General features: G+C 31.3%; 2 long non-coding RNA genes across 12 annotated transcripts; one reads left to right on the plus strand and one right to left on the minus strand.

Annotated features, from left to right (window-relative positions):
• Positions 1 to 14,234: 14,234 nt before the first annotated feature.
• Positions 14,235 to 20,577, minus strand: LOC146907451 (uncharacterized). Of its 11 annotated transcripts, none has more exons than XR_015017800.1 (7): positions 20,237 to 20,577; positions 19,788 to 19,812; positions 19,563 to 19,701; positions 18,263 to 18,399; positions 17,957 to 18,184; positions 17,206 to 17,283; positions 16,096 to 16,489 (listed from the first exon to the last, which is right to left on the minus strand). It is a non-coding gene; the product is annotated as an uncharacterized LOC146907451 (long non-coding RNA). The 11 variants fall into 11 exon arrangements; XR_015017799.1 differs by having other exon boundaries at positions 19,563 to 19,704; XR_015017791.1 differs by lacking the exon at positions 19,788 to 19,812 and adding an exon at positions 14,235 to 14,249 and having other exon boundaries at positions 15,680 to 16,489; positions 17,957 to 18,399.
• Positions 20,578 to 22,295: 1,718 nt separating this feature from the next.
• Positions 22,296 to 23,368, plus strand: LOC146907452 (uncharacterized). Its single transcript, XR_015017802.1, has 2 exons — positions 22,296 to 22,740; positions 23,022 to 23,368. It is a non-coding gene; the product is annotated as an uncharacterized LOC146907452 (long non-coding RNA).
• Positions 23,369 to 24,463: the final 1,095 nt, after the last annotated feature.

Genomic DNA, 24,463 nt, shown 5'->3' on the forward strand with positions numbered 1-24,463 from the left:
CTTATGAGGTTCCAAATAAACTATAACAATAGTAACTATATAAATTAGTTTAGAACTAATTCTTCCTCATTCAGTTTTGTTCTATTACCATATCTCTCCCCCAAACTCAATATCCTCAAGTAAACTTACTAATTTATGTCTCAAAATTTCCAAAATTTGTGGGACGAAAAACTTATAGTATTCAAAACCTTAAACAATATAGAATGTCACAAGTCATAACTAAACTGACTCTAATAATTGAACTTAAAAGACACATTGAATCATCATTTGAAAATAAAACTCAAAATATCTTGATTTCTTAAAAGAATTAAAACAAAAATTAATTCAAATAATGATTCACCAAATTGTCTTTTAAATACAAAAATATGCTAGTAACGACAATCTAAAATTGGTTTGAAAATGAATAAAGAAATATTTATCGACTTTGTGCATTCTTAATTGACATATCTTTCAACATCATTTGACATAAGTCAGTCAAGATTACCATTCTTCATTTGCCCTTATCTTTTGAGGTATTTTCTGAATGAAGACTATTTTATCTTCTCTTCCTTCAACTTTTCTTTATTTGCCCACTTTATGAATTGATCTTTCAAAGGATCATTTCTAACTTTAACAGTTATAAACTTAACTGTGCAAAGAGAGTACTAAATGCTGGATTTTTCGAACAAGTCATATGATGGTCGAAATTACTGAATTTTCGAACAAGTCATATGATAGTCGAAATTATAGTTTCTCAGCAAGATTAAATATTTACATAATGTGCTCCTAACATTTTCTTTGCCTAATAACCTTAATGAAATACCCACTCTCCAATGAGAGCTTGACTTTCTCTATATTTTGCTTTAAAAACACCTTAGTTTAAGCAAAGAAAATATGACAAAAATTTTGTCATCTTAAATAATACCTCTAATACATATGATATTCTATCTTTATGATCACACATGACCTATGAGATTTAGTGTATACTCACTTATCAAACTTGATTCTCACATTAGATGCTGAATTTGTGAGAGAATGTGAGTTTCATCACCCTTATCTAAGGTCTAGATCCAAGAACAATATTAATATTATTCTTTAATTCCTAAAAGTTAAAGCTTTAAGAGTTAAAAATATTTAACTCAAATTAACAGATACATAAAACTGTATTAGCTTAAAGAGAACAAGGGTAGCAAAAGTACTCACCAAAATACCTAGTGCACCATCAATATTAAGTCTTTAAACAATAATATCAATTGCTAGTGGTATTTTACAGCAATGATCAAACAATGACAATTTACTTAGACAAAGAATAAATTCTTATAATTGTCATATGTTTATCATAATATATGTGATTGTAAACTCTTAAATATATAAATAAGTTTACACTCGCACAACATTATCACACATGTCAGTAAAATATTATAGAAATGTGCATCTTTATTTGTAAATAAAAGACCTTAACAAGATACCAAACGCATCATTAAAACACAATCTTTGGATTGCTAAGAATTAATTGCAAGCGGTACTCTTAATGCAATGATCAAATATTGCCGATAAGTCCGGTCAAATAATGGTCACCTTTGGGCATCCCGTTATTCACATGGATATAACTTTATAATCGACACATATTTACCCTCGCAAGTGCATAATTATCCGGCCAAGTTGCGCCTTCCTTGGGGCCGAACAACAACTCGCATGAATAATTTTACACTACATCTTTTGTAAACTTAATTGAAATCAATTTACACAATAGAGGTTACTTGGGCAACATTATTGTTTCAACTGACTCAACTAATTTTACTAGACAATTTTAATATATATTAAACGGGGTGATTAATCCTGTCAAATAATAGTCACCTTCGGGTATCCTATTATTCACATGAAAAATTACTTTATAATCACCACACATTTACTATCATATGTATGTAACTGTCCGGTCAAGTTGTGCCTTCCTTGGGGCCGACGACAACTCACATGGATAATTTCATACTACGCCTTTTGTAAGTTCAGTTGAATCAAATCTACGCAACAGAGGTTACTTTGGCAACATGTTGTTTCAACCAAAACAACCGCAATTACTAGACATTTCGCAGTAAATTAAATGGGAATGGTCTTAAATTTACAAGGCACTACTGACATAATGTAGGCCGAAATAGTTTTTTTTATGTTGTTGTGTAACTATTAGGCAACTCAACAACCCTTAAGTGTGAAGACAAATTCACAAGAATTCTAAAGAAGATGCAAGTCAAAAAACCACACCAATGTGTGTATGACAATACATTTACAGATATCGCATAAAAGCAACAACAAGAACCATAGCATGAAATATATTCAAAATGCATGATAAAAAAAATATTATTGTAGAAAACTTGATAACAATAAACTCAAATATGATAATCATGCTATAACCAAATATTCAATTTCAAGCCAAATAAAAATCGAAACTTTGCATGATCAAAAATATATTGTAGAAAACTTAATAACAATAAACTCAAATATGGTAATCATGCTATAAGAAAAATATTCAATTTCAAACTAAAAGAAAATTGAATCTTATATACACCAAAATATTCATGCCACAATTGATTCACATATGCCAATTGATTCTTTAAATAAAATAATGAATAACTCTAGACTCAATTAATTCCTAAATAAGGAAATATACTTTATGTTTATAAATAAACAAACAAAACTAGAATTATTATTTCTCAAACTTTGAAGAACCAAATTCTTACCTTATGTACAAAAAAAAATGTTCATAATATTTTGAGATTCATTATTAAAAGGCAGCAAATATATCATAAATATATTTTAATTTTTATGTGCCTACTTTTCAAAATAAACTTTATGTACAAAATCTTTGTGAATCAAAACTAATTTCAAATAGAAATTTAGCTAAAAATATGATAATAATATTTGAAAAAATATTTTTGCCAAAAGATTTAATATAAAATCAAATCACCAAAATCAAAATAAAATTCAAATCTTTATCGAATCCAAATGTATTTAGCTAACCAAAATTATTGCTTTTCAAACAAATAAAAAACAATATTTTCAAAATATTTGGAAAATAAATCTCAAGACTTGCCTAAATTCATTGTCGCCAAACACAGCACTCCATCCAAAATTAAAGATTGTTGCTTTATAGACAATCATGACCAAAATTAATTCAGCTACAGTAGTTTAATAATTCTCATTCACATAAGAAATCAATTAGTAATGCATGAGTCCCAAATACATATAATATCCTGGCCATCTTTTTTTTTTGGTCAAATAAAATCAATCAATTTCAAAAACAAAAAATTGCCCAGAACTAATAATCTTAGCTCAAGTTGAATTCAGGGTGGAAAGTAAAACACAGAAAATGAATTCAAGCATGCTTATAATCGATTCTTTATAAAAAAATGAACAAATTCTAGTTGTTCCATAGGCTTATAGCTAGCAACCAGGCAAAACAATTATCCAATCAAAAATTATCATAAAACGTTTCGAATTCATACGATTTTAAACCCATCAACTTATCGAGGGATAAAGCAACCACATAAATATCAGCCACAAAATAAAACCTGCATCCATGATTCAACTAAACATGTGCGGTTGGATAAATTTTAAGTAAATAAAAAATTATATAATATAGAACCGAACAATACCAAAGGACAAGAAAGTATGGTCATGGCATAAGTTAAAACCATCGATGAATAAACTCAAAGCCATCGACGAACAATCATCGCAAATTTTAATTCAAGTCATGGATGAATCAATACAATAAACAACAAATCTTAATAAATCAAACATGATTGACCTGCTCTGATATCACTTGTAGAAAATTTAGGTCTTAATAAAAACAGATTTCATAATTCATGTTCAACAATTATGAATCAATAGCGGAAGCAAATAAAACATTGAACATGATTATGATCGGATCTACCACATATTTGATTTATCAAGATATTAAGAACTAGGGTATTAGGAATACCTAGATAAAGCTTTCATAGCAACCCTCTTTCAACAACAACAACAACTACGACGATCAACGAGAGAAGAGGTGATGATCTAAAACACACAAAATAGGGTTAACGGCGGCTGATTTGGTTCTTCCTCAACCGGTACCTTTATGCCTCAAGTTCTCTTCAGATGGGGAGAAGAGAGAGTTTGCCGTGTACGGTATATTGGGGACCATAGCCTCTTTTATATTGGATGCCCTTTAGGGTTTTCCATTATTCCGTTAATGGGCCATCCAGACATCCAATTAGAAATCTAATAGCCTTATTACTTAATTTGATCACTAATCAACTAAGGCCTACAAATGATAAATAGCTAATATAATTATTGTTACGATATTTGCCCACATAATATTATTGGAATATAATAAATAATAAAATATTCCAACAAGGAGGACAAATGAAATCACACTTTTGGTACAAAGGAAAAATGAAAATTTAACAACAAATAATCGATCTCAATTATAATATGAATTCAATTTATTTATATACATTTGTAAATGTTTATACCATCTCATTAAATCATAACCGTCATATCATAAAAAAATGTTTAACTTTATTTCATCATTATTATTACTTTTAAAAAAGTCACACAAATGAATAATTATGATTTCTTGTATCAAACTTTTTTAACATGGTATCATATAGTGATGTGCTCTTTATTGATAAATGGTGTACTCTGAATTGTTGATTTTGACCCCACAATTTTCAATTTCCATTGTATAAAATAAGGTCTGAAAACGGGTTTATAAGTAAGAGTTGTCTCTTACTCTACAAGCTAGTTTTAGTTTGAGTTAGACCAAACTCAAATTTGAAGATATAATATACGGATTTGTTTATATTGCTGCTTCTTGAAACAAACTTTGGTGTACAAATAGAAGAACATTGTACATGCAGGGTTTTAAAAAAAGTCCATGGAGGCGATCTAGACCACAATGTAGAGGTTTTTTTTATTTCTTTTTGACCGCAACTGACCGCGACTGAGTTTTGTTATCCTCATTAGACTGAGGTTTGTTAGCCTTATTCGACTGCAATTCTCTTAAATAATAAGAATCATGAAACAGACACATTTATTTTGATTAGTAACGACACAATTTCACAATCGTTTATGTAGTAATTGCACTAGCTAACAGAAAATTTACACAACGTACGTAGCCATTGGCTTGCAATTGGAAATACATGCTACTATTCTAAGAACTTCTACTCACAGAGGTTTTGTTTGCAATATAGGCGATTACCGTTATTTGTATTTAGCTCTGATGTAGCATTCAGACTGGCTTGACGAATTTTTCGCACATTTCATGGTATGAAATGTCACTAGTTATATTAGTTAAGCGGTTATGGTTATCGATAGTTGTTGGTTTATCGATAAAGCAACAATTCTTAAATTATGTATGATCGACTCTTTTTGGCACATTACGTGTAAGACTCCAATCATTCTCTTCACTAGTGAGTCACACTGCTAAAATGTGAGCTGAAGTGAATTGTCACTCGACGTTATACTTTAAAGTTGAAGTGAATTCTGTTAACAAACCATTCCGAAAATTCTTAATATGGTTTAATTGGTGTTACTTTTCATGACAAATAGATTATAACAAATTAAAAGAGAGGCCAAACGTATACGTCGCTAGAGGATTAGTTAGAACAGAAGAAAGAATTGGTGATGCTGATGATGTTTTTGTTGTCGATGAGATGCTGAAAGTCTTGTTCTTGCAATTCAAGCAAGGTATAGAGGTTCTCAATCCTCACAAGTGCTGTGTTGTAAACTTTGTTTATATTTCAAAAATTTATTCAAATATATTATATTCCTTGTTTTAAGTGAAATATTTTTTGTGAAAAATATTTCTAGTTAAAAAATCATAATTATTAAATGTGAAGTTTTTTTTATTATCATTAGAATTCTTACTCAATTATTTGACCGGTTCTATGTTAACAAACCATTCCTATAATCTCTCTGAGTCATCAAAGCACACATGCAGTTTTTCATATAGCTATCCTTCAAAAGAATAAGTTGGCATAATTTTAGCACTACTTGACATTCTCAAACGTGTTGTTTAACAAATACACACAAGCAACACTGACATTTTTTATGATAAAACCTCACATTCAGAACAGGAAATGTAACCCAGAAAATTCACACCTTCAATTATTTTTGGGTTACACTTCCAGTTATATAAATATTTTTTGTCAATTCTGAATCTTCGGCTTGCCTGTTAAATCTCGGGGTTAGCGTTCACATGTGTATCGTCTCATTGTTTTTATTTTGCAGATTTTTGTAGCATTTTCATCAACATGTTGTACCACCGAAGAAACCTGGGTTTGATCCAACCCAAGGGAAAAGACCCGAGTTCTGTTTTGATGATGCTGCATACCCCGAACAGGTACTATTATGCTCGGTCTGGATAAACTATTTAATTAAGTGCTTATAGCATAAATTCTTATCATACAAGTGTTTATGTATAACGTATTACAATAACAAAATTGTATGGATATAAGCTGTAGGTTGTTTTCATACAGTATCCTAAAGAGTTTATGAAACTTGTTGAGTATAATAACGAGACACTATTGGCGATTTACGACTTAGATGTGGAAATATACCCAGATGTGCACTGTCCAAGTTTAAGAATCCAGACAATTTCCAATGGTAAATTGGCTCCAATTTTTAACTAAATAAAGAGATAAAAATTGGAGCCAATTTACCATTGGAAATTACCGGGATTCTTAAACTTGGAGAATGCACGTCTGGATATATTTGCACATCCCCAATAGTGTCTCATTATTATGCTCAACAAGGTGTTTGCGATTGAGTTTGATCATGGTATTCCCTTCAAGAACCAAGGGATCAAGCAAAATGGTATTCATAGTAGCAAGTGAAAGCGTGTTTTAGTCCCATAAGCAAATATATTGCCTTTATAAGAAAATTTTGAAACAGTAAGTCCTCACATATCATTAGATCATGTAGAAGAATTCAAAAATCTAGTAACTTAAATAATTTTTTACCTTTATCCAACTACTGAGTGCAAATTAAACATGGTAATCTTCAAAAGTCTCAACAATATTACATAAACAAGTTAACAAGCTTATGGTTTGGCACCTTACTTCTACGGTTTACACGTACCATTACCTATTACATAATGAAGATGAACTAGAATGGTATAAGACAATCACAATACTATAGTAGACAATACTTATCAACTAGCATGTGACAGAACCTGAAATTTTGGTATAAGACTTCCTGTGTATTCTTCCCTTTAGCTGCAATATGATCAAAACAGAAAAAGAAAAATTAAGGCAAAGGGTTTGGAAACAACCAAGTGGAAAAGAAATGCATCCACTTGAATAGGAATTAATTTATATACATGACTATGCCTACTCAGCAAAGTTGTCAGCAAGTGAAATAAAATAAATTTGTGTCTGAATAAATGTCAATAGAAAAGATCCAAACAAAGTTAAGACGACACATACAATGACATGAATGAAAGCAAACCAAAAATATGTCTGCCAATCTGGAACAATACACAAACATCTTAATTAGTATGGTTCACATTGAATTTTATAGCACTAGAGAACTTACATAATCACATAAGTAAAAACGCAACCTAGATTGCAATAAAAAATCAAAATAGATATAATTAGGCAAATACATAGAAAGATTACATAGTATATCAAACATAGTTAAGGTGACAGCTGAGATGTCATACACTTCTTTGAAAATTCGAACATGGTAGTAATGGAAAAGAAGTTTTTGATAGAAACAAAAGCCAAAGAAAAATATATAATCATAGATCATCGTGCGCCGCTGCATGAAGTTTGGATATGGGGTCACTCTTATTTTAAAAAAAGGATGAAGAGGACGATGGAGACAATGAAACTAAAAAATATTATGATTCTAATTGCCGGGAAAGATTAAGGCAATTAGAATGGCAACATTCTTTTGTTACAGTGTCTCCATCCTCCTCTTCATCCTTTTCAAAAGAACAATGATCCAATATCTAAACTTCATGCGAAAATGCACGATAGGAATGATGTGTGATCATATATTCTTCTTTTGGCTGTATTTCTACCAAAGACTTCTATTCCACTATTACCATGTTCGAATTCTCAAAGAAGAATACGGTGTTTCAGTTGTCACCTTAACTATATTTGGCATACTCGTTATTATTATTCTCTTTATGTATTTGCCTAATCATATATATATATATATATATATATATATATATATATATATATATATATATATATATATATATATTTTGATGAAGTAGCTATTGCGATTTAAGTTGGTTTTTTACTTTTTTGATTAGCATTAGTTATTTTAATGTTAGTGTTAGGGATGTATGTTATTTTGATTAAAAATGAACATCGTCATATTATGATCTTGAGTTATATTGATACATAGGTTCAATATGTACCTAGAACTGAAAGCTAGATGATTAGGCCTTGTTCTGTTCTTGAAATCCTTCTTACACTGTGTCCTGCTAATTTAGTAAAAGATTGTGTCTGAAGTAAATTATAGACTTTTCCAGTTTTGGAATCCTTGAGCAAAACTCATGTTTGGTTATAAGTGCATCGGTTCATTATATTCATATTAATTGTTTGTAATTGCTTCGAAGTATATTCCCAGATGTTTATAATTGTATATCATTGAAAGATAATTGTCTGTTGGGACAAAAAAAAATATTAAAAGTTGTCTGTATCATTAGACATGTTAACTGGTTTGTAGCATTGATTAACTTATCTAGAAAATAAACTGCTGAAAATTCTAAATAGTACAATTTCAATTTGAATTCCTTATTGGAAGTAAATTGGCATAAATATCTTTGTTTTGTTTATGGTGAAGAGCCCTATCATTTGATACTTACGAACAAAGAGCCCTTGTCATCTGGAGTTCGATTTGAAAGTAAGTAAAGGTTGACCATGAATATTTTGAGTCAAAGATCGTTAACCATCTAGCTTGTTTTTCAAGAAAAGTCATTGTACTTTTAAATTGACATTTTCCAGTAATGATTTTTGTTTATCATTTTCCCTTAAATTTCATGCACATGTTGGCTGTACTTTGACAAATTGTCATTTTCAATAGTCTTATTCTTGTTTTCCACTACTATCTGTGCATCAAAGAGGTTTTTGCTTTCCACATGAAAAGAAAGCAAATGTATAGTTTCTCTCCATTTTTCCTATTTTTTTCCTTTCTATTCGATATATTATTCAACATGATTTAGTGGCCGAAAACAATTCGTTTTTTGATATATTATTCTTTCGGAACGTATCTTTGAGGATATCTTGGTGGAACACAAAGGATTTTCTTCTTACGTGGAGGTAGTATGTGAAAAGATGCCAGATTTTTGTGCTAATCGTAAAACCATTGGTCATTTTATTCACTAATGCATAGATATCTTCCTTTGGTGGAAGAGTTGAAGGATCTCAAGCAACATAGCAATCTAAATATGTATAAAGGTAAAAAGCCTGAAGAAGATGCCAAAATATCTTGACAAATAAAACCAGAATTCAACATGGATTTTGATGTCTTGTAGAACAAGTCTTTGATTATCAAAGAGCCAAGGGACTCAAACAAAATATCTACATCTTTTCATTATGCTTGCACAATGTCACATATGAGATTGTCGAGCATTCCTTAGGCAGTACTGCTTCACCTGTCATAGTGAAAATAACCAAAGATGAATTTGTAGCCTCTGATAAGGTGCTTGGCAATCAACATGTCGATAGTGTCCCTCACAGTGGTAAGGTTCAACACAAAACTAATCACAGTATTATAGATAAATGTGTTTAGGGCAATATTGATGATGTTCATACTCATGATCAAGGTATTTCTTCAGAGGATGCCGGTGGCGAGCTAAATAACCAACTTGAAGATCTTTTGATGCCAACCCTATTCCTGACAGTCAGTTCAACTTGAGCAATTGCCCGTGGTGATCAGGATGATGATCAGAGTATTGCTAAACCTGATATTAATCTCAGTCTGGATACACAAAATCATAAACTTCCATAAATGCAAAATGAACTCCAAATCTTATCTTCTCACAAAGGAGACATTATTATAGTGTTGTCCACTAACCCATGCATCTATTAATGCAAAGTATCAAACAAGATTTAGGGTGACTACCACTTTCACCCTAAATAAATGGACCTCTAGAAGCAATAAAGCTCATTATACCTGCAATTACTCAGTCATGCAGCTTATAAAAGTGTTTACCTTGTTTGGTGGACTCATTGTTCTCTTTAAGAAGAGTTTTGGAGATAATTTTGGCTTTCAAAACTATCATTTTGTTAGTTCCTTTTTTCTTTTTTATTCTTTTGGTTGAACTTGGTTTAGTCCCAATTCTATTTTGACTTATTTTAGTTTTATTATTTAATTAATAAAAAATATTCGGAAAGGGTCACCCTCCTTGACTACTTCTCTTCCTCTTCTCCGAACAAGAATCATCGGAAAGGGATAACTCTAATTTGGCATTCAACAATTTAGGAGATTTAGGAAGAGATAAATGGGATCATTTTTTATCAAAGAGTATGGAGGTGGAACAAACCGTTGACGACATTAAATTAATCTCAACGAGGTGGTTTCTTGCTAGAAAAACGGTTTTCGAATCCTGTTGGAACACTAGTTAATTCTAGTGAGAAAAATTGGAAAGAAAACACTATGAAAGAACTAGTGTGTGGGTGTGACTTAAAAATGTCCCACATTGGAGAGTCACCCCAACTAGAAAGTGTTTATATAAGGGTAGAGTGACCTCCAAGGGTGTGCCCTTGGGGTACCCACTTTTGTGAACGGGTGAACGCTTACTAAAATATATAATATATATCACGCGCAACGCCGCCGCCGTCTGACCGACCGGGCCGGGCTTGAGTGTGGGTCGTGGGTGGGTCAAAAATAATATATTGCGAAAGCGTTATGCGTAACAATTGAATGTGTTACCATCCGACCCGATCCAAAACGCGTATCCAAAAACTTCCGGATATATCCAATTAAGAAACAAAACGCGTTTGCTTAAGGATTAATTAAGCAGACTTAATCCCTAAGTCACGCGTATTTTTTGTTACGAACTCTGCCTATAAATGGAGAGCTCGCCCCACTCATTCTTCACACAAAATCTCACAGTAACAAAACGCGTTTGCTTAAGGATTAATTAAGCAGACTTAATCCCTAAGTCACGCGTATTTTTTGTTACGAACTCTGCCTATAAATGGAGAGCTCGCCCCACTCATTCTTCACACAAAATCTCACAGTCGATGCTTCCTGTGCGGTTTCTCTCTTCTCCCTCCGATTTGTGTTAACGAATCATTCTTCATCTTCTACTCCTTTCTGTCCCGTCGGTTTCGAATAGAGCGGTTACGTACCGTATCGAGTGGCTTCGATCAAACGATTGAACCATACTTTGAGGTGCGAAGACTTAGAGATTTGGTAATGCTGAACGAAAGACTCACAACATTTTTACAAGTGCCAAACCTCTGCTGAAATTGTTCTGCATTCACTTAGAATTTCTGTGTCTCAAAGTCATATCTTAGAAATTCTTAAGTTATTGAGTCTGTATCTGATTTGTATTGTGAGCACCTCTGATTGTATATCAAGTGTTCAACCTTAAACAATTTTCTGTGTAATTTTGTTTAGTTAGAAGTCTCTTGCAGTTGTGCTTGAGCAGGGAAGTCTCTTGATTGTGTTCTTGAGCATAGGAAGACTCTTGCAAAGTGTGCTTGAGCAAAGGAAGTCTCTTGCAGGTGTGCTTGAGCAATTGTAATCAGATATTACTCTTAGTGAAATCTCCTTGGAAGTGCAAGGGGGACTGGACTACTTCCGGTTTGTGGAAGGAACCAGTATAATTGCTTTGTGTCTTTCTTCTTCTTCTCTCTCTCTCTCTCTCTCTCTCTCTCTCTCTCTCTCTCTCTCTGTTTTATTCCGCTGCGTTCAGATTCTGATTATCACTTCAGAAGCTGTTTCACTTAGCTTCTGATCAGTGTGTTCAGTTTTAGGAGAAACGAAGAATTTTTCAAAACACAATTCAACTCCCCTTCTTGTGTTTTTCTCACCTTCAGATTGTACAACCCATGAAAGTGATGCTTATTTTTTATTTTAGTTTTTTTCAAGAAGATGAATTTATTTTAATTAAAGTGGGTATTAATGGTTATTTGATCATCATTAGGAAAGCATTTGAACATCGATTTTATGACTAAACCATCAACCATTCCAATGTTACCAAAAATCCGTGTACTCAATGCATTGAAATTTGCAATATTTGACTTTTTGAAAAAATAATTTCTAAATTTGGGATTTAAAGAGTGCATTAGGACACTCACTAACAAGACCCTTCTTTTAATTAAAGTATTATTAGACCATCCCCAATGGCGACTTCAGCATTTAAGACCCGACACCTAATAGGTACAAATTTTTTTTGGGGGTCTTCTAAGACTCGGGGTCTCACTTAAGACCCCCATTCTTAAGTGGACTCCACAATAGTTTTTATTAAACTTAAGTGGACTCTACAATATTTTTTTATTAAAATAATCATTGTAGTGTATCTTTTGTTGAAATGTAAATCATATAGAGTTATTGGTAGGACCCATTTAAACCTTTTGTTAGAGGGTATCGATTGGAGTGATTAAGTACTTATTAAGTACTGTTATTAAAAAATTATAAAGAGTGATGTGTACATGTACAGACCTGTTTAAGACTTCATTATGGATGCTCTTAATGATCATTTTATCATCAAGCCGAAAGCATTTGAAGATTACACAACTAAACCAATACCAATGAGCTATATTGAAAAGCAAATTCCAAATCTGCCCTACATGAAAAAGAAAGTCCAAAATTGCCCTACTTTTTCTCTCTCTCTTTATTCCCCGCAAAATGAAATTGCTGGGAAGGACACCCCCCAAACCTGTTTTGCGGGGAATAACATAATAAGACAAAAAAACAGGGTCTTCCCCCCAAAATGAAATTGCTGGGAAGGATACCCCCCAAATCTGTTTTGCGGGGAATAACATAATAAGACAAAAAAACAGGGCCTTCCCCCCAAAACGAAATTGCTGGGAAGGACACCCCCCAAACCTGTTTTGCGGGGAATAAAGAGAAAGAGAAAAAGTAGGGCAGTTTTGGACTTTCTTTTTCATGTAGGGCAGATTTGGAATTTGCTTTTCAATATAGGGCAGACAAAAAAAAATTCCACAAAGTTATATTTATCAAAATCATTATCGTAGATGAAAACAATTTTTTTATTTTTTTTAAGGAAGCTGAAAACAAAATTCTAAAAAAGTAGTATATTATCGAAATAGTATTTTTCTTATTTGTCGATACTAAAAACCCACTAAAAAGTACTTGAATGAGGGGCTATGAAGACTGATATTTGAGTTTGGTAGAGAAATGAAATAAAATATAGGAGAAGAGTGAGAGAAGGGGATGAGATAATGGAAGAATGGTATCTTTTGTTAGTGTGATGGGAGGTTTGGTATAAAACAGGGAGAATCATGATATATGTGTTTAGGTGAGATACATGATTTGTGTGAGATGGAGCAGGTAAGAATTTGTTTCTTTTTGTTATTCGGATAGCTTCTAAAATGGTAAAAATTCTCATGACCCAACCCATGTGCATATTGGAAAGGAGGACAAATGAAATCACACTTTTGGTACAAAGGAAAAATGAAAATTTAACAACAAATAATCGATCTCAATTAGAATATGAATTCAATTTATATACATTTGTAAATGTTTATAACTGTCATTAAATCATAACTGTCATATCATAAAAAAATGTTTAACTTTATTTCATCATTATTATTACTTTTAAAAAAGTCACACAAATGAATAATTATGATTTCTTGTATCAAACTTTTTTAACATGGTATCATATAGTGGTGTGCTCCCATTGAGTACTGTGACACCCTAAATCCCAAAATAATTATTACTATTATTTATTCAAAAATAGAGTAATATTCGTAGTGAGAATTGTCAAATAAAAAAAACTTTCAAATTAATATAAAAATTTTTCGCAAGATTTAGGATACCACATTGACTCATAACAAACATAATTGATATTTCACTACCTTGAAAATTATAATAATATTAACATCGAATATCTTTCTTTTGAAAATACTTTCTTTTACATCATAAACAATGGTTTTCTTACACAAAACTAAATAAGTAAGCATATCCTTTTTCCCGTGTCACTATCAGAGCGGTGCTTTTCCCCAAAATAACAGACGACACAAGACAAGTCTTCATGGAAGGCATGTACTTGACTCCAAGACTCATAACCTATAGAACTACGGTTTTGCAACCGCAGAGCCAAACCAGCAAACACAAACAACGAAGGGGTGAGTTTCGAGAACATGTAATAGTATAAAATAAATGAGAAGAACATGTAAGCAATTAAGGCAAAGACATATCATATCACAAACATAATATTCAAAACCTTGAAGAATATGCTAGATCAACTCAATCCACATTAGTAAAAAAAAAAGAATATCATTACAGCATAAGAACCAAAGTCTTCACAAACACAACGTCAAAATTCAATTCCAAAATAGTCACAACACATATAGTCACCAATAACCATCTTCATGAGAACATCAACAGACAATCACCTTCATCATCTCACATAGTTACACTTATTCACCAAATACAAATTATCATCAATTTTTATGCATATGGACTCAATCCTAAGACCTATATGAATGTGGTACCACACCTACTCATCGTTTTGCCAGAGTTATATTACTGGACTTTTCTCAACATGGTCGCCAGAGATATGTTACTGGACTTTTTTCAACATAGTTGCCAGAGATATGTTACTGGACTTTTCTCCCACATAATTGCCAGAAGTATTTTACTGGACTTTTCTCCCACATAATCAAGACTTATGCTCTAGATTCTATATGAATGCAAGGAATTAAATTCGACAAGTATTACACATATACACATAGTCACATATTCCACATATGAATGCAAGACTCCCTTAAAATGCACGACTCTAAGGCAAACACACAAATCATCACCACTCACATCATCATCATAGAAAACATCGGTACCATGTAAATACATCTTCATTCACACCGCAAATTTTAATCGACATCATTATTCTCCTCATCAAACAATTTTAAGCCTCGTCATTTGCATGAAAAAAAACAAACAGATTGATGACTCTTGACAACAATATAGAAGTGGATTTGTTCGAAAAAAATATATAAATCTAAGAAATTTTAATACTTATTAGAATACCACTATAGCCAATTTCATACAGATGTCCAACACAACATTTTACAAGAAATAGTAGACACAATCCTTACACTCACAAATTAGCCCATAATTAGTTTCTATAGCACCGAATTGGCAGAAGCAAAACAATTATCTACCAAACATCAACTATCTTGTGCTAGTTATTCAATAAATTAATATACATAATTTATCAATTCAAATAATTGTGGCAAATCAAGCATGAGCACATGCACAAAATTTATCATTGACATCAAATACCACTTATTCACGTAATAATTTAAATCAGGCAACACCTTAATAATGTTTCTAATTCATCTTTTATCCTCACACTTCTAAATTTGCACATTAATTTAATTATTCTCTCCAAGGGCCACAACAGTCGCGGTGAGCCCCGAATGAACTTTGGGAAATACGACTTTCCCGCTCATCTCAATTAATTTACACTCATGATCTCGAACTCTTCTCTCTCACCCCATACCTGAATTGAAGCTTTCACAATAGACATCGAACTCAAGGGCAGCAACAAATCCAAACAGTTTAACAATTGTGTCTTCTGTTCTCCAACCTAGCGATTTGTGAATGAAAGTAGTTTAATATCCTTTTCCTCAAAGCTAGCATCCTATCTCTACGAGGTCTTCTCTCTTTGCAATACGATGATGTTTTACCAATGGTCTTTCTCTCTCTCTCTCTCTCTCTCTCTCTCTCTCTCTCTCTCTCTCTCTTATGTCTAGGGTTTTCTTTATCTGTACATATTGTCATCGCCGACCACTATTGGCTATTAAGTTAGCGACTTATGGTATATAAATATAAATATATATATACATATATAAAAGTAGTATTTTCGGCCTTGAAAAGGGGATGGGTTGTTGGATCATCAATAAATCTTACAAGAGATGCTAGCCAATTTTGCCTAATTTTTCCTGTAGATCAACATTTCTGTTATTACTTGCTGGGGAAGAAATTTTGGCAGACATAAAAGGACAACTCTGACAGTAAGGACACTTTACAGCTGGAAAACTTATTTAGTCTCACAAAGTAAAAACACTTTCCAGATTTTGTGGGATTTTATCCCATTTTTTCAACCTTTTAGCCCTGCAAAAATTTATATAGCCTCTAAAAAAAAATCTATAAATACTAATACTAGGAGAAGCTTTGTCCCAGGCATTGGTGTTCAGCTGCACTCTGCATTGTGATGAGTTTCTCCATTCCATTCCAAAATTAACATGTATGTTTCCTTTCATCTCTACTTGATCCTTTTCTCCCTTTAAAGCTTTCTTTTGTATGCAATCTGCCAAAAAAAAGAAAAGAAGAACACAATTATTGAAAATACTTCATTCATACGAAATTCATAAATGTCAATCACAAAATGAATCATGATATCTTTTACTACTTTTTTGCTTCAAAGATAACAAAAATTACTCGGCATGAGTTATATCTGAATTTATATATGCACATGTATAAGTTATTGTAACTATTAACTGAAGTTCATTGGTATGTATACTTTTCTACAAGATATCTACAAATTCAAGGATATATTGTCATTCTCCATTTGTATATTCAACATGCAATTTTTTGTCTTTCTTAGTTTCCAATACATAAGTTTCCACAGCCAATCCATGAAATTCTTGAATGAAGCACACAAGCAGCATGAAGGCACACCAAAAGAGCACAGTAATTGGAATATTTCACAAAAGTTAATTTTTATTTTGAAAGTAAACATCAGTCTGAGGAAAATTTAATCTTTTATGCAATCTGTCCAAGGTATGGATATGGCAGTCCATCTAAACATATATAAAGAGAAAACTAACATAATTGTTTGAGCAATGCTTGCAATTATATACAAGAATGTATGATGATTTATAACACATCAAGAGTCGAGAAAAGGGACATAAAAGCATGTAGAATAAAAAAAAACAACTTTGTTCCATTATATCATGTTATATTATCAATTTGTTGCATTATCTCATGTTATAGTAACAACAAGATCAATGGTTCTGAGCTTACAATCAATTATGGTGGTGATAAAACTGGCTGGGAAAGAACCATCTAAAAATTTCAAAGGCAGACAACTCTTCTTCTCACCTGAAATAGTAAATCAAAAGCCCATTTTAAAAAGTAAACTTTCATTAATATAAAGTGAATATTAAAAGAAAAATAAAACAAACCCAGAATTTTAAGTCATGATACATATGCACACTTGCCCATGTTATAACTATTGATTCCAAATATATGTACAAGTAAGTTAAAACAATGGACTTGAATCAATAGTCATAACATGTACATCTGCAAGCAAGTTCTAATTTGTATCTCTCTTAACATAAATCAATTGCTTTTTCTGCATCTTTTGGTTGTATTTGGAATCTGAGAGGTACAAATTTGATGTGCCAATTTCACCCCTTTGAGTTTCCTTCATATATATTATGACTTAAAATAAGATGTATTCCTAGATTCACATGAGGTTTTTCAACATGTGTTCAGCTCACAAGGCTAGCATAATTAGTCTATATTAATCTTTCTATTCAAATGCCACAAGGAACGAATAATTACTACTAAGTACTTTATTCATCAATTTTTGAGACTATCTTCTTTATTAAAAATAGTAATTAAATAGCTAATACAAGACAAATTTGTTTTAAAAATATACTGTAAATTAAATATTATCAATATACTAACACAAAAGCCAGCATGTTTGTCCAAAAAAGAGATTCATTAACATAAGTTAAATGCAATTGTTTTCATATTTTTTTGTACTTACAGTGAATATATGTCTTAGGACATGTCTTTTTCTCCTTTCAGTTATGTGGAAGCAAATTTGGCAACTCCTTCATCACACAGTTTCTCAAAGTGTTTGGCCAGCAGCCCAGCAAGCATGTAAACAAGAACAGGATTACTTCCAACTTTGTGTAGATTACAAAAGTAACTTTAACCACAAAATGTCTCAGTAAATTATTATCACCTTCAGACCCCAACTATCTTTGTAAACCTGAAAATAGTTTAGCATTAATGTTGGTAAGTTTAGTTATCCAACAAAACAAGACAAACTTTCAAAACAAAAATCTACCTGTGTGCTCCAGTTGAATATCAAACTATCAAAGATTCTTGGCTAGGGTGTGTATTATCTCATTGGCTAGCGTCACTGGCAGCCTTCAATGCAGCATTCTAATCTCCCATATGCATTTTTATTGAAGGCCAAATTACCTGCACAAATAAAATAATTAAGTTGAATTCATATCAATGAATGCAACAAAATAATTTGCTAATAGTTGCTAAATTCATGACAATAGATTTGATTTGAAGTACATTTAATCTATCAATTAAATATATTCAATATAATAATAAACTTAGCCAAATGTTAAATAGGTAGAAGTATGAGTAGCATGATGAGTAGAGTAGTCACATTGCAAATAATACATATATTTTTTCCATCACAAATCACAACTGATTTTTGCAGGAAAAATTGGTGGTTCATACAAAGAGTACTTTTATACATATAGTATGCAGACATCAAGCGAGATTGTGAACGACCCAAGACATGATATAGCAGCTTTAAACTATTTAACCAAAGTTATTACAAGGTGTCATCGTTCATGATGCATTTGGATGAAGTTATGAATGAAAATGCTTTTATGGTATCAATTATTTGAATTGAATAACTTTAAAGAAAAAAACTACACTTTCTATGTTATGAGAAAATTACATGTAAGGTATATTTCTTTTTGGGTTTGTTTTTCTTATTTTTAGAAAAAAGGCTTTGATTAATCATATTAGATATTGTTACAACTTAAAAGCACAAACATAAATGATCAAAAGTAGTAGGCCAAACTGCAGGTTGACTTCAAAAGTTTAAAGCTTTCTATGCATTATATTCAAATAGTCTAAAATGTTAACCTGCAAATACATGATAATCATATTTCTTAGTGTGCAAATTAACTCTTGACAGGACTAAATCTGCATACAAAATCATAATTTAATTTACAAAATACTAGAGAATGTAATTGTTTAGAATTCAATAAACATTAGTATAAAGATTAGTTCGTCCATTAACAATAGCATTGATCAAATGCATTTTATGACATTTCAACACAACTAACTAAATTTGAATAATGAACATTTGAATTAAGATCATTAAAGTGAATTGAGGAAAATCAGTTTTTGGATTCTATAACTCAGATGGGAAGCAATCTCATATAATAGAAGGCTTAAGATATTCAAATTTACAAAATAAAAAAAAAATGTCTTGACATAACCAACTGAACTAAGGGGCCTAATTGATTCAATTTTGATTTTTCAAGAACAGTACATAAAAGACAAGGAAAAAGGAAACATGTCATAGAGTAAGGGTAATTATTATTAGTATATACCAATTCATTTCCAAGTTCAACCGCAGCATCTTGATAACTACTTTTTTGGCCGGGACTACTTCCACACAAAAAACACCCTCTTGAACTTTGATAAGCTTAACTCGCTATTTCTTTCCATTTGTATTTGTATCTTGAAAACCTGCTAAAAGTTTCACAAAAGACAATTAAGATGGCAAGATTTGTAAATATTTATAGCTCAAAATAATTGAAAATAACACAACATACCATCAATTCTCTGAATTTACAGGTTCTGCAAGATTATGTTTTTTCAAATATCAATATACATGTAAGACCATGAATACCATGTTTCTAGACACCAAATATTTCTGGAGGCATGCCACCAGCATTATCGATCATATGACAATATCAATTTGAAAAGTATTAATAAATACATTAGTTTCCACAAGTGAGGGGAGCAAAACAATTTTTTCCACCACCTAAAGTCGGTACTGGGTACCATATTAATTTAACAGACACATCAAAGAACATCAGTTGGTATTCAAATCTAACACAACCAAAAAGAATAGAAACTTAACATAGCCGAAAGGTAAAGTATTTAATTTCGAAAAATGAAGAAAAAATATGAAACACAAGATTTTGCAAAAGGATAATATAAATAAAGCAAAAATAAGACAGGCAGAACTGTCTATTGAAATAAAAATGAAAAAAAATACCCATTTTAGTGAGATTCTTCCATCGAGATTTTGTTAAGGAGAAGTAGAGAATAAAAGACATGAAACTCGATTGATGAAACGACCTCAGGTTGCTCAGAAAACTCCTTCAAAAGGGATACCCATTTTTTAGATATTCTCTTTTTGTGATTCTATCCCGATAAAATGATAGAGAAGGTTGAGGAGATGAAGAAAACATGGTTTGGTTGGCAAAACAAGGCCGATTTCGGGGTGGTTCAGGGGAGAAAAGGCGGCGGCTACGGCGGTAAGGGTTTAATGAGGAAGATGGAGAAAACGTGGTTTGTTTGTTTTAGGGTTTGAAATGAGAAGAATCAGAAATGAGTGTGGGAGAAGAGGGTCGGACCGGGTTTGATGAAGAAGGTTGGGCACTTGGGCTTGGCCCACTTCTGATTACTTTCATAGGAGGGTGTATGCCAATAACGGTGGTGTAAATTGCAATATGTTCAAATCTGCATTTTAAACTTACTATTTACTAAAACAATCTCAAACCTAGAATTTATGAGTTTGTTATAGTTTTTTTTAATAAAAAAACCACTTTTTTTAAAAAATAATCACTTTTAAGAGTTTTGTATCTGTTTGTTACAGCTTTTTAAAAAAAAATTAGAATATAAAAACGGCTTTAAATGAAAAGTCGTTAAGAGCCCGTTTGTTATAGCTTTTCTTTAGGAAAAAAATCACTTTTTTTATGAAAATAATCGCTTTTAAAAATATTGCATCCGTTTATTACAGATTTTTAAAAAAATCAAAATCTGAAAACAGCTTCAAATGAGAAGCTGTTGAGAGCAGCTTCTCAAAAAATAGATTTTTTTTTAGAGAAAAGAGAAAATATGGATCTAAAAATTGAACTAATTTTGTAACAAAAAAATTGCTTTTATATAGTTGTATCCAAACAAACTAAATTATTGTTTTAAAAAAGTGATTTTTTACTACGGTAAACAAATGCAAAATAAATTATGATTTTTCATAAAATCTCTAAATTATTTTATGTGAAAATCACTTTTATTTTTATCTGTAACAAACGGGCCCTAAGAGCAGCTTCTCAAAAAATAGATTTTTTTTAGAGAAGAGAGAAAGTATGGTTTAAAATATTGAACTAATTTCGTAACAAAAAATACCTTTTATATAGTTGTTTCCAAACAAACAAAATTATTTGTTTAAAAAAAAAGTGATTTTTATTACGGTAAATAAACGCAAAATAGATTCTGATTTTTCATAATCTCTAAAATATAATCTCTAAATTATTTTATGTCAAAATCACTTTTATTTTAATCCTTAACAAATGGGCCTTATATCATTTAATTTTCAAAGTATCTTCATCTTCAAATATATCTTGAAAAACTTATTCGAAATATTTATTTTGTTGGATAAAATATTTTCAAATATTCCTTCAATTTTTCTTTTCAAATTTCAAAGAATAAAAATAATTGAATACTAATTATTATTTTTGAAATTCAATGTCTACTTTATTCGGTTCGATGCCCAGTCAAAATTTAATTATACTAATTAACAATTAATAATCTTAATAAGATGGACTAACAAGTTTTTTTTTCTTAGTTTTAGTTTGTGATCCTGTGTAGTGGTGGTATCATAGTAGAAAACTTAAAATTAATTTTAATAACTCGAAATGGAACAAGAATAATATGAGGAATGTCGTAAAATGTAATTGTTATCCCAAAAGAATTGGTACAAAAAATTGTCCAAGAAATTTACAACTTTATTAGTTTTAGTTTTTGTTCATGTGTCGTGGTGAGGTTGTGTAGTCTATAGCCATTGTTAATTCCACCCATGCATCACATATATTGATGTAGTACTTTTTTTAAATGTTTTGTACATTTTTTTTTTTTATGTTTTGGATTTCGTTTTTGGAATTGAGGTGAAGGTGATTTGTTTCTATTTCTTGCATTGTGATTATATTTGTTCAAGTGTCGCGGTGATGTCGTGTAGTCTGTGGCCGACGTTATTTCCACCCAATCGTCACATATATTAATGCAGTACTTTCATAATTTTACCGTTGTACTGTTTTATGAATTTGTTGCTGCATTTAATTTGGTTATCAAGATCAAATTAGTCCTCGAGTGTATTCGTTATTTATTACCACTTAGAGTTGATGGGGGTCAAGAACATATGTAACCTTAATATTTTTTTCAATAAATATTACCTGTTAGTGTTGATGGATATAAAAAACACATGTAAACTTTTTTAAAACTATTTTTTCACCATTTTAGTGTAACGAGCAGTAATTAGACCGCTAACGGTAACAAACAATGGGTAGAGCGAAATTCAAATTTAAAAAAAAATTAATTAACTGAACAAACGGCTACTGAACAAACGGCTATGAACATTTTAGTGCATCACCTTGCTTGTGTTTATTCTGCTACTAATTATTATCATCGATTTTCATGAGTTGGGAGTGGTCTTTGTAGTGTTAATGGTGTGTAGTGTTCTTCCATTGTTAGGCTTCGCCTGGATGATTACCTTTTGTTAAGGTATTGTTCTAATTCACCAATTTTCTTCTATTAATTTTTTTTTGTAATTTTGGAAACTTTAATTGTTTTACATTTCTCTCAGAATCTCAAAGAATCTAAGCAAATTTTATGTATTTAAAAACGGAGAACTTTTGTTCCAATTTTGATGAATGTCGTAAATGGTATCTGTGCTGGTCATTGGCTTTTTACATTATTTGTTTATAGTGGTTTTTATATGTGTTACGATCTTGCAAAAAAAAATGTGTATATACTAAATTTGTACTCTATTTGATATTGTTCAGGTAAAAATGCAGTATCCTCGAAGAATAATGAATGTTGCAGTTGACTTTTTGTTCGTGTGGGGTTGTACCGGATGAATGTGATTGGGAATTCTTTACACTGGAGATCGTCCTTTGAAGATATTTCATTGTACTGATGAACCATTGTTGTAGTTTCTAATGTTTAGTGTTGTTCTGCGTTAAAAGATAATTTGGTCGTGACAATGTTATGTAGAATAAAAGTTATGTCTAACTTTACAGATTGTGTCGTGATTAGTTGATATTAATTGTAAGGAATGTAGTCTGTAACCCCATTGTACTTTCCTATCGTCTGTCGTTATATTTATGGCAAGTTTCTAATTATAGTTTGACTGTTAATTGTTTTGGTTCAATACATGTTATTTCGATTTAAATTATTCGTCTGTGTGATTCAAACTGTAGCTTCGAAATATATTTGACACCTTGCCATTGTTGCACATTCGTTGTCGCTTGAGCATACTGCCGAATTTATACTTGAAGAATTTGGTGCATTAGTCCGTAACTGTCACACTGGTTCAGTCAACCCGTGCATCGGCACGGGTTACACACTAGTATACATACATATGCTAATGGATCAAGCTTCTTAGATTAAGGTGTGCGTTGGAATAAGTTAAGTGTGTAGGTACATAAAGGCATAATAGGATATAAACACTAGCACTATCTTCCCACATCTCTCATAATATTTACTATATTATTTATTTTAAAACAAAAAATTATATTTATTTAATATAAAGAACTTACGTGATTATCCGATTTATAAATTAAAATAAGCTTAAGCATTCAAGATCTAATCATCAATAAAAAGATAGTATTCTTAAAGTAGTAGCAATCTAAAAATCACAACCACAAATATATATATATATATGTATATATATATATATATATATATATATATATAAATATATCTATAAATACATGCACAAAAATAATTTATATTTAATATTACCAAAATATTTTTGATAAGAAATTTGGGGTGTTACAACTCTACCCCCCTTAAAAGAATTTCGTCCTCGAAATTCAGAGTACTAGAGAAAACTAATTTAATTCTTGCTTCAATATCCTAAACTATAAATTATTTCAAACACCAACTCACTATAAGCCTCACTATAATACAACAGAAAATCAAAACAAGTTTTGCACTATAGACTCCCAACAACGAGGGAAGAACTTCAAAATTCACGAAGGCAAATAAATCAACCATAAAGCCCCAACACCAGGCTTAAACAACTAAATTCATGACAACAACAAACGAGTAGATAAAAATAAGAGCCACACCAACCCATCAGAGTTCCACTCATAACAAACATACACTATAACCCTAATATAAATTATGATTTTCAACAAATAGAGAACCAAATAGCGCATAAATGATTCACTTTCTACACCTTAACACATAGACTCCCTGCACTAATTTAGAAGCGCATTGT

This window comes from Medicago sativa, chromosome 7 (assembly GCF_051527215.1).
Source record: "Medicago sativa cultivar Bolivia chromosome 7, Bolivia_mono, whole genome shotgun sequence".
In the NCBI taxonomy this organism is placed as follows: domain Eukaryota; kingdom Viridiplantae; phylum Streptophyta; class Magnoliopsida; order Fabales; family Fabaceae; genus Medicago; species Medicago sativa.